Here is a 16,099-nt window from a genome sequence, read left to right on the forward strand (position 1 = left end):
AAATCTTCAAAGTCTTCCTTGTCAGAAGAATCTTCACTAAACACAACACTGGAGAGCTATTTCTTCCAAATTCTCCCCAATATTTCACCTTCCCTTGATATCCACATTAAAAATTACACCTTTTAATGTCTGAATGAATTGTAAGCTCTGCATTGTGCCTTCATGAGTAATTGACTTACTCATTTAATCTTTCCTGCAGTAATATCTCACATTCTTTGTGAAACTCAGATCTATTGTTTGAATTCATGAGGTTACACTGAGAGACAGGAAATTGGTAATTATTTATTATGAATTGGCAATGAGTGTGTTACCAATTGGTAAAATGAAAGTTGTTTTCTGTTTGCAAATTCACATTCCTGAGGGGTGAGCACAACAATTGTCCAGTAAGTCAGTAACTTGCCCAACCTCAAGCAATGTTCAAAAAACATGATGAAATATTTTTCAGGTATATCTTTCTTGATCAGTGCATTACTACAATTATTATAAATTATAGATAGCTTGTGTTTCAAATAAACCTTTTGGACTATAACCCGATGGCTTGTGATTTTTGATTTTGTCCACCCCAGTCCAACACTGGCACCTCCACATCATGCCCTACAATCGATTACTTTGTGAATAAATGCAGCATTTGCATAAACATTTGCATAATGTGCCTCAAACTATTAGAACTATACTCAGTTCCAGCAAACATCGGCAACATAAGCATTTGCGCAAGGCTATGGGCTATGTGCTAGAAAATGGGTTTAGAGTAGTTAGATGGTTATTTTTGACTAGTATGGATGAGATGGGCCAAATGGTCTTTTTCTGTGCTGTGCTACCACGCTATGATACTAAAATCTGTTTTGTGTGCAATATAGATTTGATCAAGGGGTAGGTATGTTCTGAGAAAAATCAGTTTAAAAGAAGTCACAGTATTTTTCTGAAGCTTTGTGGTCAGCTGATTTTTACTCAGCAGATACATTTAGCATTCTCATTCAGATCCATGCAAATGGTTCAGTCAATCCCACTTCTGCACAAAGCTTATTGTTGTTTTGCAATGTGCGCTGAATTCGAATTAGGGAAACAATTTTTTAAAATTTAAATATTTCAATGAAAATGGGACACATTTCAGTTGGACAAACAGAGGTACAGCTCTAACAGTTCTATTTCATTTGGAACTGGGGAATAACTTTAGCAGTTCTTCTTTTTGGCCCCTAACCTCATACATCATGACTGAGCCACCAAAACCTTTTGATTCACGCCCTTTTAATCCATTGTCAATCACCTACAAGTGTTGACACAGTTCTAGTGTTTTTCTAGCACTGACTTTTCTCTGATTTATTCAACATCGAAACTGCAGGGCTGGGTTTTTTAATTCATGCGTTTAAAACAACAATGGTTGCTAGGAACAGGAGACATCCCCTATGAGACGCATTTCTAGCCACGCCAAGGTGATCTGGAAATTCTGTCTTTAGCTGTCGTTAGCTGTCTTCCTGTTTGTCCTATGTAGGGTTTTGTGTAGTCCTTGCATGGGATTTTGTATCAATGTAGTGTAGAAAATCCCATGCATGGACTGCACAAAACACTACATAGGACAAACAGGAAGACAGCTAATGATCCGCATTCATGAACACCAACTAGCCATGAAATGACATGACCAGCTATCCTTAGTAGCCACACACACAGATGACAAGCAACATGAGTTCGACTGGGACAACACTACTAGTATAGGACAAGCCAAACCGAGAACAGCCAGGGAATTCCTAGAGGCATGGCACTCATCCACAGATTCAATCAATAAGCACATCGACCTGGACCCAATACACCGGCCACTGCAGCAGACAGCTGGAACTGACAACCGGAAGCGGCAGAGACAAACCATCATAAATGCCGGAGGAAATATCACAGATGCACTTCACAGGAGGCTCCCAAGTACTGAGGATGTCACCTAGACAGGGGAAGAAACGTCTGCAACACAAATTCCCAGCTCGGCGAACAGAACCACAACAACGAGCACCCGAGCTACAAATCTTCTCACAAACTTTGAATATATGATGATGCATTGGAAGAAAGTTTGAGAAACAGGACAAGGAAGTCTTAGTGTCATTTTAAGAGCCTCAGTGAGATTGTAGCTGGTGTATTGTATGCAATATGATCTCCTCACCCAAGGAAGGATAATACTGCTTGTGAGGGGGTGCAGCAAAGGTTCACTGGATGCGCTCTGGGATGGCAGGTTTATGAGAAAGGTTGGGTCTGTATTCTCTGGTGTTCAGAAGAATGGGAGGGGATTTGTGTAAAATGTAAACAGCTGTGACAAATTGGCGATGTAACCGCATTACAGCAAGCACACATTTTAAAAGTTTGCACTTTAGAAACAGGGTCCCCAATTGGTCAATCACATTATAGTGAATTCACATAAACAAAACAGCATTATGGTCAAACAGCCTGTAACCATAGGCTGATTAACCTAATATCTGTAGTTGTAAATGTATTGTAATCAGTTACCAAGGAGGTGATAGCAGAACATTTGGAAAATCATAATCTAGTTTCATGAAAGGAAAACTGTGTCTAATTTATTCAAGTTTTTCAAGAAAGTCTTGATCAGAGTGGGTAGAGGGAACAAGTGGATGCATTGTGTTTGGACTTTCAGAATGGACTCAGCAAGCTAATTCACAAAAAGTTAAGCCATAAGATAAGAGCTCACAGTGTTGGAGTGAGTATATTGACATGGATCGAGAACTAGCTAATAGGCAGGAAACAGCAAGTGGGGAAAAGGGGTTGTTTTTTAGGTTGGTGACCTGTAACTAGTGGGGTTCCACAGGGACCAGTGCTGCAACCACAACTCTTTACATTGTATATTAATGGTTTAGTGGAAGGAAGTGAATGGACTGTGGCCAGATTTACAAATGACACAAAAATTGGTGGATAGGCAAGCTGTCAGAAGGATACAAACTGTTTACAGAGAGATATTGATAATTTAAGTAGACAAAAAGTTGGCAAATGGATTATAATGTGGGAAAATGTGAAGTGGTTCATTTTGGAAGGGTGAGTGAAAGAATACAGTATTATTTAAATGGAGAAAGGCTGCAGACAAGGGGTTCGGAGTAGTTATGCATGAAACACAGAAAGCTAGTATACAGGCGCAGCAGGTATTCAGGAAGGCTAATGGAAGTCAGCCCTCATTTCAAGGGAGTTGGAGTATAAGGGTGGGGAAGTCTTACTGCAACTGTAGATGGTGCAGGGGAGACCATACTGGGAGTACTATGAGCAGTTTTAGTTCGCTTATTTAAGGAAAGATACCATTTCATTGGAGGTAACTCAGAGAAGGTTCATTAGGATGATTCTTGGAATGGAGGGATTATCTTATGAGCAAATACTAAACAATTTGGGAGTCTACTCACTAGGGTTCAGAAGAACGAAAAGTGATCTCTTTGAAACATAAGTCATCACCCAATCTAGTCTTACACAATCCCCACCCTCCTCCCCTCTGCCTCTACTCCCCTATTCGTGACCTGCCCCCACTCCTCTGCTCTCCAACCTCTTTGCATTAGAATTAACTTTATTGTCACATACACTCAAATGAATACCATGAAAAAGTGTGTGATGCTGCATTTTGGGAGAAGAAATGTTAAGGAAAAGTATACAATTAATGGCAGGACCCTGAACTGCATTGATGTTCAGAGGGATCTTGGGGTTCAAGTCCATAGCTCCCTGAAAGTAGCCATACAATTAGATAGGGTGGCAGAGAAAGTGTATGGAGAGATTGCCTTTATTGGTTGGGGCATTGAGTACAAGAGTCAAAATGTCATGCTGCAGCTTTCTAAGGCCACACTGTATTCAATTCTGGTTGCCACGTTACGGGATGGATGTGGAGGTTTGGAGGGAGTGCAGAAGAGGTTGACCAGGATGCTGCCTGGATTAGAGGGTCTGAGCAATAAGGAGAGGCTTGAAAAACTAGGTTTTCTTTTCTCGGGAATGGCAGAGGCTGAGGGAAGACTTGATGGAAGTCTATAAAATTATGAGATGCATAGATAGGGTTTACTTTTGAATCTTTCTCCCATTGCTAAATGTCTAATATTAGGAGATGTGAGATGAGAGACGGAAATTTCAAAGAAGATGTGAGGGGCATATTTTTTACACAGAGAGTAATAGGAATCTGGAATGTACTGCCAGGGGTAGTGGTAGAGGCAGGGTATATAGGGGTGCTTAAGGGGTTTTCAGATAGGAATATGAATATACAAGGGATAGAGGGAGATGGACCAACACCGGGCAGAGGAGATTCGTTTCATTTTGTGTCATGTTCAGTGAAGAGCCCATGCCTGTTGTTATGAAGATGTGGATGCACCTCTCAGAGAGTTAAAAGCAGCAGAACTACAACACTGAGTGTTTTCAGTAAGGCACCAATGTAACACAGGGTTGAACAACTCGATTAGTATGTTGCCTGGAGACAAAAACAAATTTGAATTCAGCCAATCAGTTTAAATTATACCTCAAAAGATATCAAACTCCAGTCCAATTTGAATTGAGTATATTGACAATTTTAAAAGCCAATGACAATCCAATGCTTTGGGGTATAAGATTGGGGGAAAACTGAACAGTTGAGCAGAGAACTGCCAACTCCTAGCATTTGACAGACTGCTTGAAAAAATATCTCTCTTAAAAGTACCTTTTTGATCAGTATCCTATGATGCAGAAATTCCTAGCAAGGAGAAAAGAAGACACAGGAAGATCCAAAGATAAGAACCTACAGCTGCCTGGTTTTGAGATAAAAAGTGTTGTTTTATAAATATTTTTTGGGAGTTTTATCAGACTAATATTGTAGAAGGGAAGGTCAAAGAAAGCTTAGAGAAAAAGAAATTGTAAATAGTGGTTAGTTAAGTATTCTCTGCTATACTTTAAGAAATAAAGTTGTCAATTCTTACTTTGTATAGTTCTTGGCCACAGATTACTGCATAGTATACATCTTCTCCGTTCTGCTGGATTTAAACTAAAGTTTACCCTAAGTCATAACACTATGCTGTACTATTTTATATAAAAGTTTACAAATCATCACTGATGGTGCCATAATTGGTTCAAAGTGTCGAAGTACAGATTCTTAGAATCCCTACACTGTGGATGCTGGCCATTCAGCCCATCAAATCCACACTGACCCTCTGATGAGCATCTCATCCAGATGCACCATTCCCCTCACCCCACCTTATCCCATCTAACCCTATCTTTTCCAGCCTGCACATCCATGGACACTGGATTAGATTAGATTCCTTACAGTGTTGAAACATGTCCTGTAGCCCAACAAGTCCACACCGACCCTCCAAAAAGTAACCCATCCAGACCCGTTCCCTTCCCCTATGTTTACCCCTGACTAATGCACCTAACACTATGGGCAATTTAGCATGGCCAATTCACTTGACCTGCACATCTTTGGATTGTGGGAGAAACTGGACCATCTGGAGGAAAGCCACGCAGACACGGGGAGTATGTGCGAACTCCACACAGACAATCGCTCGAGGTGAGAATCAAAGCTGAGTCCCTGGGTCTGTGAGGTATCAATCCTAACCACTGGTCCACCATGCTGCCCTAGGGAAAAATGAAATTATAAAGACAATCCTGCCAGGCCACCAAGAGACCACTATGCCAGGCAAAGAGGAAACCTCACTGAGCTTTGAGAGAGAACCATGGGGCTGGGAGAGAGAGAGAGGAATGTGAAATTTGGGTTGGAGATGAGGTGAAGGAGGGGTGTGCTATGTGCCCTGAGCCTTGATGAAAGGGAGTGGTGTGGTGGTAGCGGTGACAGGGCTGGGGGTGGGTGGGCAGGGGAGGGATTGAGAGATTCTAGCCTTGACTCTGGGGACATTGATTCCTGAAGAAGGGCTTATGCCCAAAACGTTGATTCTTCTGCTCCTTGGATGCTGCCTGACCTGCTGCGCTTTTCCAGCAACACATATTTCAGCTCTGATCTCCAGCATCTGGAGTCCTCACTTTCTCTGGGGACATAGGCCAAGTCCAATATGTTTTCAACAAGCTGAAGAAACTAGCCTGGGCTACGGATTGTCCTGACTGCCAGCGTTCTGGTAAGATGTCTTGGTGAAGAATTGGAAGGTTGGAACAAACTGCAAGATTGTGGATTTGAGACATTCATTGGGTGGTTGAGCTTAATTTTAAAGGTTCAAAACACATTTTAATCATCTTCTCATTTTGCCCCCTGAGGTTGAAGTTTTGCCCCTGGGCTGTGGTGACTCCTGACAACAGTCCATTCAGTTGCTCGTTGCTGTGGACGGTGGGCTGCAGGGCGCTGGGGTAAGGCAGCTTCTCTTGTCGTCTTGGGTTGTGTTGTTCCCACCCGTTTCAGGATGCCAGGAGCAGGTCCCCGCAAAACAGTGGCCAACTAGATCGAGGCTGTTGAGAATGGAGCTCTAGGATGTTCACGCAGTGACACTGCAGAACAGCAATGTATTTCTAAATCAGGATACTGTGCAGTTGGTGCTGGTAATGTCGCCAACTCCTTCTCCTTCTACATGGTGGACGTCATGTGTTGTTAAAGCAGTCAGTGTATTGCCAGTTTTAATTTCCCATTATATACTTGCTAAATTAATTCCACACCATACTTACTTCTATAACGGTGTTGTACCTTCCCCCATTGTTACTCGTTTGTTCTGGGTGGGTGGAGAGGGGGGTGGGGGGTGGTGGGCACAGTGGCTCAGTGGTTAGCACTGCTGCCTCACCGCACCAGTGAACCAGGTTCGATTCCAGTCTTGGGCAACTGTCTGTGTGGAGTTTCCACATTCTCCCTGTGTCTGCATGGGTTTCCTCTGGGTGCTCTGGCTTCCTCCCACAGCCCAAAGATGTGCAGTTAGGTGAATTGGCCATGTTAAATTGCTCGTAGTCTTCAGGGATGTGTAGGTTAGGTGCATTTCATGTGAAATTTAGAGTATTAGAGTAGGAGAATGGGTCTGGGTGGGGTACTCTTCAGAGGGTCAGTATGGACTTATTGGTCCAAATGGCCTGTTTCCACACTGTAGAGATTCTATGCTTCTCCCTGTGTCTGTGTGGGTTTCCTCCCACAGTCCAAAGGTGTACAGGTTAGATGGATTGGCCACATTACGTTGCTCTATAGTCAAGAGATGTGCAGGCTAGGTGGATTAACCATGAGAATTGCAAGGTCACAGGGATAGGGTGAGGGGGTTGGGCCTGTGTGGGATGTTCTTCAGAGGATCTGTCTAGACTCAATGAGCTGAATGGCCTGCTTCCACAGTAAAGTGATTCTGTGATTTTCCACAGAGTTATAAAACTTGCTGAGGGGTAAGAGAGGTCACTCTGGGGGAATGGGACACAGAGGTCTCTCTGGGGATGCAGGCAGAGCAATACTGGAGAATGATCAGAATGAAAGGGAACATAGAGTCATAGAGATATACAGCATGGAAACAGACATTCAGTCCAACCCGTCCATGTCAACCACATAACCCAACCTAACCAAGTCCCACATGCCAGCACCTGGCCCATATCCCTCTAAACCCTTCCTATTCATATGCCCATCCAAATGTCTTTCAAATGTTACAATTGTACTAGCCTCCACCATTACCTCTGACAGCTCATTCCATGCACGTACCACCCTCTGTGTGAAAGAGTTGCCCCTTAGGTCTGTTTTGTATCTTTCCCCTCTCACCCTAAACCTATGCCCTCTAGTCCTGGATTCACTCACCCCAGGGAAACCACTTTGTCTATTTATCCAATCCATGCCCCTCGTGATTTTATAAACCTCTATAAGGTCACCCCTCAGCCTCCGACGCTCCAGGGAAACCATCCTTAGCCTAGTCAACCTCTCCCTGTAGCTCAAATCCTCCAACCCTGGCAACATCCTTGTAAATCTTTTCTGAACCCTTTCAAGTTTCACAACATCTTTCTAAAAGAACGGAGACCACAATTGCACACAATATTCCAACAGTGGCCTAACCAATGTCCTGTAGAGCTGCAACATGACCAACGAACTCCTGTGCTCAGTACTCCCACAGCTACCTAGACTACACCTCCTCCCACCCTGCCCCCTGTAAAAACGCCATCCCATATTCCCAATTCCTTTGTCTCCGCTACATCTGCTCCCAGGAGGACCAGTTCCAATACCGAACAACTCAGATGGCCTCCTTCTTCAAAGACCGCAATTTCCCCCCAGACATGGTTGATGATGCCCTCCACCGCATCTCCTCCACTTCCTGCTCCTCCGCCCTTGAGCCCCACCCCTCCAATCGCCACCAGGACAGAACCCCACTGGTCCTCACCTACCACCCCACCAACCCTCGTATACATCGTATCATCCATCGTCATTTCCGCCACCTCCAAACGGACCCCACCAGGAGGGATATATTTCATTTCCCTCCCCTCCCCTATCAACGTTCCGAAAAGACCACTCCCTCCATGACTCCCTTGTCAGGTCCACACCCCCCACCAACCCAACCTCCACTCCCGGCACCTTCCCCTGCAACCGTAAGAAATACAAAACTTGCGCCCACACCTCCCCCCTTACTTCCCTCCAAGGCCCCAAGGGATCCTTCCATATCCATCACAAATTCACCTGCATCTCCACACACATCATTTACTGCATCCGCTGCACCCGACATGGCCTCCTCTATATTGGGAGACAGGCCGCCTACTTGCGGAACGTTTCAGAGAACACCTCTGGGACACCCGGACCATCCAACCCAACCACCCCGTGGCTCAACATTTCAACTCCCCCTCCCACTCCACCAAGGACATGCAGGTCCTTGGATTCCTCCATCGCCAGACCATAGTAACACGGCGGCTGGAGGAAGAGCGCCTCATCTTCCGCCTAGGAACCCTCCAACCACAAGGGATGAACTCAGACTTCTCCAGTTTCCTCATTTCCCCTCCCCCCACCTTGTCTCAGTCCCAACCCTCGAACTCAGCACCACCTTCCTAACCTGCAATCTTCTTCCTGACCTCTCCGCCCCCACCCCACTCCGGCCTATCACCCTCACCTTATCACCCTCACCTTGACCTCCTTCCATCTATTGCATTTCCAATGCCCCTTCCCCAAGTCACTCCTCCCTACCTTTATCTTAGCCTACTTGGCACACTTTCCTCATTCCTGAAGAAGGGCTCATGCCGAAACATTGATTCTCATGCTCCTTGGATGCTGCCTGACCCGCTGCGCTTTTCCAGCAACACATTTTCAACTCTGACCAATAAAGGAAAGCATACCAAATGCCTTCTTCACTATCCTTTCTACCTGTGACTCCATTTTCAAGGAGCTATGAATCTGCACTCCAAGGTCTCTTTGTTCAGCAATACTCCCTAGTTCCTTACCATTAAGTGTATAAGTCCTTCAAAGATTTGCTTTCCCAAAAAGCAGCACTTCACATTTATCTAAAATAAACTCCATCTGCCACTTCTCAGCCCATTAGCCCATCTGATCAAGATCCCGTTGTAATCTGAGGTAACCTTCTTCGTTGTCCATTACACCTCCAATTTTGGTGTCATCTTCAAACATACTAACTCTACCTCTTTTGCTCACATCCAAATCATTTATATAAATTATGAAAAGTAAAGGACCCAGCACCGATCCTTAAGGCACTCCACTGGTCACAGGCCTCCAGTCTGAAAAACAACCCTCCACCACCGCCCTCTGTCTTCTACCTTTGAGTCAGTAGACTCTCAGTATTCTCCCTGTATTTCATGAGATCTAACTTTGCTAATCAGTCTCCCATGGGGGCCCTTGTCGAACGCCTTACTGAAGCCCATATAGATCACATCTACCGCTCTGCCCTCATCAATCCTCTTTGTTATTTCTTCAAAAAATTCAATCAAGTTTGTGAGACATGATTTCCCACGCACAAAGCCATGTTGACTATCCCAAATCAGTCCTTGCCTTTCCAAATACATGGACATCGTGTCCTTCAGGATTCCCTCCAATAACTTGCCCACCACTGACATCAGGCTCACCGGTCTATAGTTCCCTGGCTTGTCTTTACTGCCCTTCTTAAACAGTGGCACCACGTTAGTCAAACTCCAGTCTTCCAGCACCTCACCTGTGACTATCAGTGATACAAATATCTCAGTAAGAGGCCCAGCAATCACTTGTCTAGCTTCCCACAGAGTTCTCGCGTCCACCTGATCAGGTCCTGGGGATTTGTGCATTTCAAGACATCCAGCACTTCCTCCTCTGTACTATGAACATTTTTCAAGATGTCACCATCTATTTCCCAACATTCTATGCCATCCATGTCCTTTTCCACAGTAAATACTGATGCAAAATACTCATTTAGGATTTCCCCCATCTTCTGTGGCTCCCTACAAAGGCCACCTTGCTGTTCTTTGAGGAGCCTTATAGTCTCCCTCGTTATCCTTTTGTCCTAAATGTATTTGTAAAAATCCTTTGGATTCTCCTTAACTCTATTTGCCAAAGCTGCCTCATGTCCCCTTTTTGCCCTCCTGATTTCCCTCTTAAGTATACTCCTACTTCCCTTATACTCTTCTAAGCATTCACTCGATCTATCCTGTCTATACCTGACATATGCTTCCTTCTCTTTCTTAACCAAACCCTCAATTTCTTTAGTCATCCAGCATTCCCTATACCTAGCCTTCCCTTTCACTCTGACAGGAATATACTTTCTCTGAATTCTCGTTATCTCATTTCTGAAGGGTTTCCATTTTCCAACCGTCCCTTTACCTGTGAACATCTGCCCCAATCAGCTTTTGAAAGTTTTTGCCTAATACCATCAAAATGGGCCTTTCTCCAATTTAGAACTGGAACTTTGTGATCTAGTGTTCCTTTTTCCATCACCATTTTAAAATGAATAGAATTATGATCGCTGGCTCCAAAGTGCTCCCCCACTGACACCTCAGTCACCTGCCCTGCCTTATTTCCCAAGAGTAGGCCAAGTTTTGCACCTTCTCTAGTAGGCACATCCACATACTGAATCAGAAAATTGTCTTGTACGCACTTAAGAAATTCCCCTCCATCTAAATCCTTAACACTATGGCAGTCCCAGTCGATGTTTGGAAAGTTAAAATCCCCTACCATAACTACCCTATTATTAGATTAGATTACTGACAGTGTGGAAACAGGCCCTTCGGCCCAACAAGTCCACACCGACCCGCCGAAGCGCAACCCACATACCCCTACATTTACCCCTTACCTAACACTACGGGCAATTTAGCATGGCCAATTCACCTGACCCGCACATCTTTGGACTGTGGGAGGAAACTGGAGCACCCAGAGGAAATCCACGCAGACACAGGGAGAACATGCAAACTCCACACAGTCAGTCGCCTGAGTCGGGAATTGAACCCAGGTCTCTTTACAGATAACTTTATTCTTACAGATAACTGAGATCTCTTTACAAATTTGTTTCTCAATATCCCTCTGATTATTAGGGGATCTATAATACAATCCCAATAAGGAGGTCATCCCTTTCCTATTTCTCAGTTCCACCCAAATAACTTCCCTGGATGTATTTCCGGGAATATCCTCCCTCAGTACAGCTGTAATGCTATCCCTTATCAAAAACACCATTCTCCCTCCTCTCTTGCCTCCCTTTCTACCCTTCCTGTAGCACTTGTATCCTGGAACATTAAACTGCCAGTCCTGCCATGTTTCTGTAATTGCTATGATATCCCAGTCCCATGTTCCTAACCATGCCCTGAGTTCATCTGCCTCCCCTGTTTGGCCTCTTGCATTGAAACAAATGCAGTTTAATTTATCAGTCCTACCTTTTACCTGCCTGCCCTGACTGTATGACTCGCCTTTTTTCTCAACTGTACCAGTCTCAGATTGATCTGTCTCCCTGGGTCCCAGGGTCCCACCACTACCCCCACCCCCCTACCCAACCTTACTCGTTTAAAAACTCCCAAGCAGTTCTAGCAAATCTCCCTGTCAGTATATTATTCAGGTGCAATCCATCCTTCTTGTACAGGTCACTTCTACCCCAGAAGAGCTTCCAATGATCCAAAGATGTGAATCCTTCTCCCATTTACTAGCTTCTCAGCCATGCATTCATCTGCTCCAACCTTCTATTCCTGCCGTTAATAGCTCATAGCATCAGGAGTAATCCAGATATTACTATTTTCAAGGGCCTCCTTTTTAAGTTCCTACCTAACGCTCGTTGCATTAGGCCCAGTCTCAATACCAGAAACTTGGCTGTTCATGTTACATTCCCCTGAGAATCCATCACCGCCTACATACTTGTTTGATACCAGTTGAATTGGAAGGTGTGTGGGAAGGCCATGTGGAAAATGTTGGAAGTACACTCTCAGATTAGTTTCCTTTGTTGATGCCATACTCTGAAGGAAGCTGCATGTAATGCCCGCTGGGAATAATCACAAGTTTAATCGGCCGTGTTAACTTTCAAGTACATGACTAAACATGATTACCTATGATCAGGACTCATTCCAACTGAAATGATTTGATGCTTCATTGACCTTTGCTGCAATTTTGCATACTTTCCAGCATGATCAAACACTTAATTTTTATGGTTAGGTTGCCAGAAATTGCAGTTGGCATAGAATTCCATTTGGTAGAATGTTTGCACGACTGAATGCAATGTTAATCCCTCCCACCAGAAACACACAGAGGCTGTCCTGAATACCGAAGTCATATCTGCCATTGGGAAGAATTTCTGAATACATCTGGACCATTATGAAGATCACGGTAAGATGACCCAACTCCACGACTGTTTAAATTCATCCCCTATGTGGCCGCTGGACTCAACTATTCCAACACACTCCTGGCTAAGTTCCTTCATTCCACCTTCTACAAAATCAAGGCCATTTCAAAGTTCTGCTGTGCGTTAGAATGCTGGCATCATATCACATTGGCCCAATGTCTCTGAGCACAATCATCCACATTGGCTCCTGTTTCACACAATGCCTCAATCTTAAAGTTTTCATCCTTGTTCTTGACAGATCCTTGCCCTATCTTTGTATGTTCATCCAACCCTATAATCCACTGGGATATATGGAGGCTCAGTGCTCAGCACTGCTGCCTCACAGCACCAGGGACCTAAGTTCAATTCAACCCTTGGGTAACTACTTGTGTGGAGAGTGTACATTCTTCCTGTGTCTGCATGGGTTTCCTCTAGGTGCTCCGGTTTCCTCCCACAGTCAAAAGATGTACAAATTAGATGGATTGGCCATGGGAAATGTAGGATTAGGGTTAAATGTGGCTGGGTCTGGGTGGGATATTCTTCAGAGGGTCAGTGTGGACTGAATGGGCTGAATGGCATTCTATGATGGTATGCATTCTAATCCTGGTTCTTGCAGCATCGCCAACGATAATTATTTCACCCTATCGCAGCTCAGCTTTTGTTCCACCTCATGCCACTGCACCAGAATCCATTAAACCTTTCTACATTGCCTCCTCATGTTCTGATTTTAAGAGGGTCCATCAAACCACTTTGGAGAAGGTTTTTCTTCATTTGCCATAACATATTTGATGTGACTCAGTGCTTGATTTTGCTTCACACTTTTGGTTCGAAGCACCAATTATTCGATTGAAGGTACTACATAAATACTACACTACATACACTACTCTCGACTTTGATCTCCAGCACCTGCGGTCTGCACTTTCTCCAAGATGACTCTCACCTATGCAGTGTTTGCCCCCTGATACCCATTGATTTCAGTTTTGCCAGAGCCCCTTGGTGCCACACCAGGTCGAATGCAGCCTTGATGTCAAGGGTTGTCACTCTCACCTTACCGTGAGAATTCAACTCTTTTGTCTGTGTTTGAACCAAGGCTGTAATGAGATCAGGAGCTAAGTGACCCTGGCGAAACCCAAACTGGGCATCACTACATAGGTTGCTGCTGATAGGACTGTTGGCGACCCCTTCCATCATTTTCTTTTGATGGAGAGTAGACTGATTGGGCAGTAATTGGTCGGGTTGGATTTCTCCTTCCTTTTGTGCACAGGACATACCTGGACAGTTTTCCCCAGTGTTGGGGAGATGCCAGTGTTGTAACTGTACTGGAAGAGCTTGGCGAGGGGACCGGCAAGTTCGAGCGCACACTCTTTCATTACTGTTGCTGGAATATTATCAGGGACCTTTGCCTTTGCAGTATCCAGTACCTCCAGCTGCTTCTTGATATCATGTGGAGTGAATTGAATTAGCTGGAGACTGGGATCTGTGATGCTGGGGACCACTGGAGGAGCCCGAGATGAATTGTCCACATGGCATTTTTGACTGAAGATGGTTGCGAATGCATCAGCTTTATCTTTTACAGTGATGTGCTGGGCTTCTCTATCATTGAGGATGGGGATATTTATAGAGCCGCCTCCTCCAATGAGTTGTTTAATTGTCCACCACCTTTCACGACTAGATGCGGAAGGACTGCAGAGCTTAGATCTTTTCTGTTGATTGTGGGATCACTTAGCTCTGTCTGTCACTTGCTGTTTGTGCCATTTGGCAGCTTCACCAGGTTGCCTGATTTTTAGGTATGCCTGATGCTGCTCCTGGCATGTCCTCCTACACTCTCCATCGAACCAGGGTTAATCCCCTAGCTTGATGACAATGGTTGAGTGGGGGATATACCAGGCTATGAGGTTGCAGATTGAGCTGGAGTATAATTCTGCTGCTGTTGATGGCCCATAGCAACTCATGAATGCCCAAACTTACAGAATACCTGAATGGCCTGGACAGAGTGGACATTGGGAAGATGTTTCCATTGGCCCGAGAGGCGAGGATCCGAAGGCACATCTTTAGAACAAAGGGAATACCCTTAAAGAACGGAGATAAAGGGAAACGTCTTTAGCCAGAGAGTGGTGAATCTGTGGAATTCATTGTCACAGAGGGCTGTGGAGGCCAGGCCATTGAGTATATTTAAGACCAAGACAGATAAGTTCTTGATCGCCAAGGAGATCAAAGTCTATGGGGAGAAAGCAGGAACATGGTGTTGAAAAACCTTTCAACCATGATTGAATGGCAGAGCAAACTTGATGGGCCAAATGGCCTCATTTCTGCTCGGATGGTCTAATGGTCTTATAGCCACTGATTGAGGGGCTGGGAGGGAGGTAAACGTGTGAGACGTCAAAACACTTTGAGCTGATCTGACTCATTCAAATCCCTTTTGTCATCTTTATTCTCATAGCCCAGCCACCCCTCACTCTGAGCAGTGACCTCACTGCAGCTCAGTTTGGTGATGAATGGCCAGGGCAGGTGGGGGTCGATGGGGGAACCTTCTTATTTCAGGTGGCTTTCAGAATCAAAGCCATTGTCGAGGGATCTGCTAATACCCGTGTGTGTTTGCTGAGTGTGACTCTCCACGCGTGAGCTCACATATCCCAAGGGCGAAGGTACCAACACAATAGCCTGGGACTACATGCCCCTTGTCATGAGCCGGACTGCTATGTTCTCTCTGTAATCCTGCAGAGAGCAGCTGGAATTCCTGACAGTCCATCACACATTATCTGATGCTGCTGCTCCTACACAGTCTCCCAGGATTCTGAAAGCAAGTAGAAATACAGTAAAGAGTTTCCATAATCACAATGTACATCCAGTTGATGTGAAAATGTAATGATTCAATTGTATAACCTAATTCTCTGTACACATTTCAGTCCAATTGGAGAATATAGTCGTGCGTACTCACTTGGAATGTAGAGTAGAATGAACACTATTGGATAGAGATGAAAGTGTTCAGTGTGTTACTATTTTATTGGAAAGCTGTTACCCATAAAAGATATTATAAATCCATTGTTTTGTCACAGGTTTGGTCACTGTTTGCGTTTTTTGATGCAGATACTCCCTTGCATGCATGAATAAACAATTACAAAAGGAAACCTCAGTCTTATTCAGTATTTAATTGAACAAAAGATTACAAATGTTCCCTTTCAGGCCCCCACCTCCTCCACTGCTGCTCCTGTCTCCAGCATCTCCTCTCTCTCACTTGTGATGTGTGAAACCTTGGATGAAACCCCAATGATTATCCTTCCCGATCTCAGTGAGAGTGTCTGAGCTTGTGTACGGTCTGTATATAGATAAATGTACGCATGTAAATGTAACCAATAAATCTGTCCTAGTCCACCCATGTTGATGCTACTGTCAAGAAATCAGACCAATGCCTCTATTTCCTCAGAAGGCTAAGGAAATTCGTCATGTCCACAATGACTATTACT

This window comes from Hemiscyllium ocellatum, chromosome 13 (assembly GCF_020745735.1).
Source record: "Hemiscyllium ocellatum isolate sHemOce1 chromosome 13, sHemOce1.pat.X.cur, whole genome shotgun sequence".
Lineage (NCBI taxonomy): Eukaryota > Metazoa > Chordata > Chondrichthyes > Orectolobiformes > Hemiscylliidae > Hemiscyllium > Hemiscyllium ocellatum.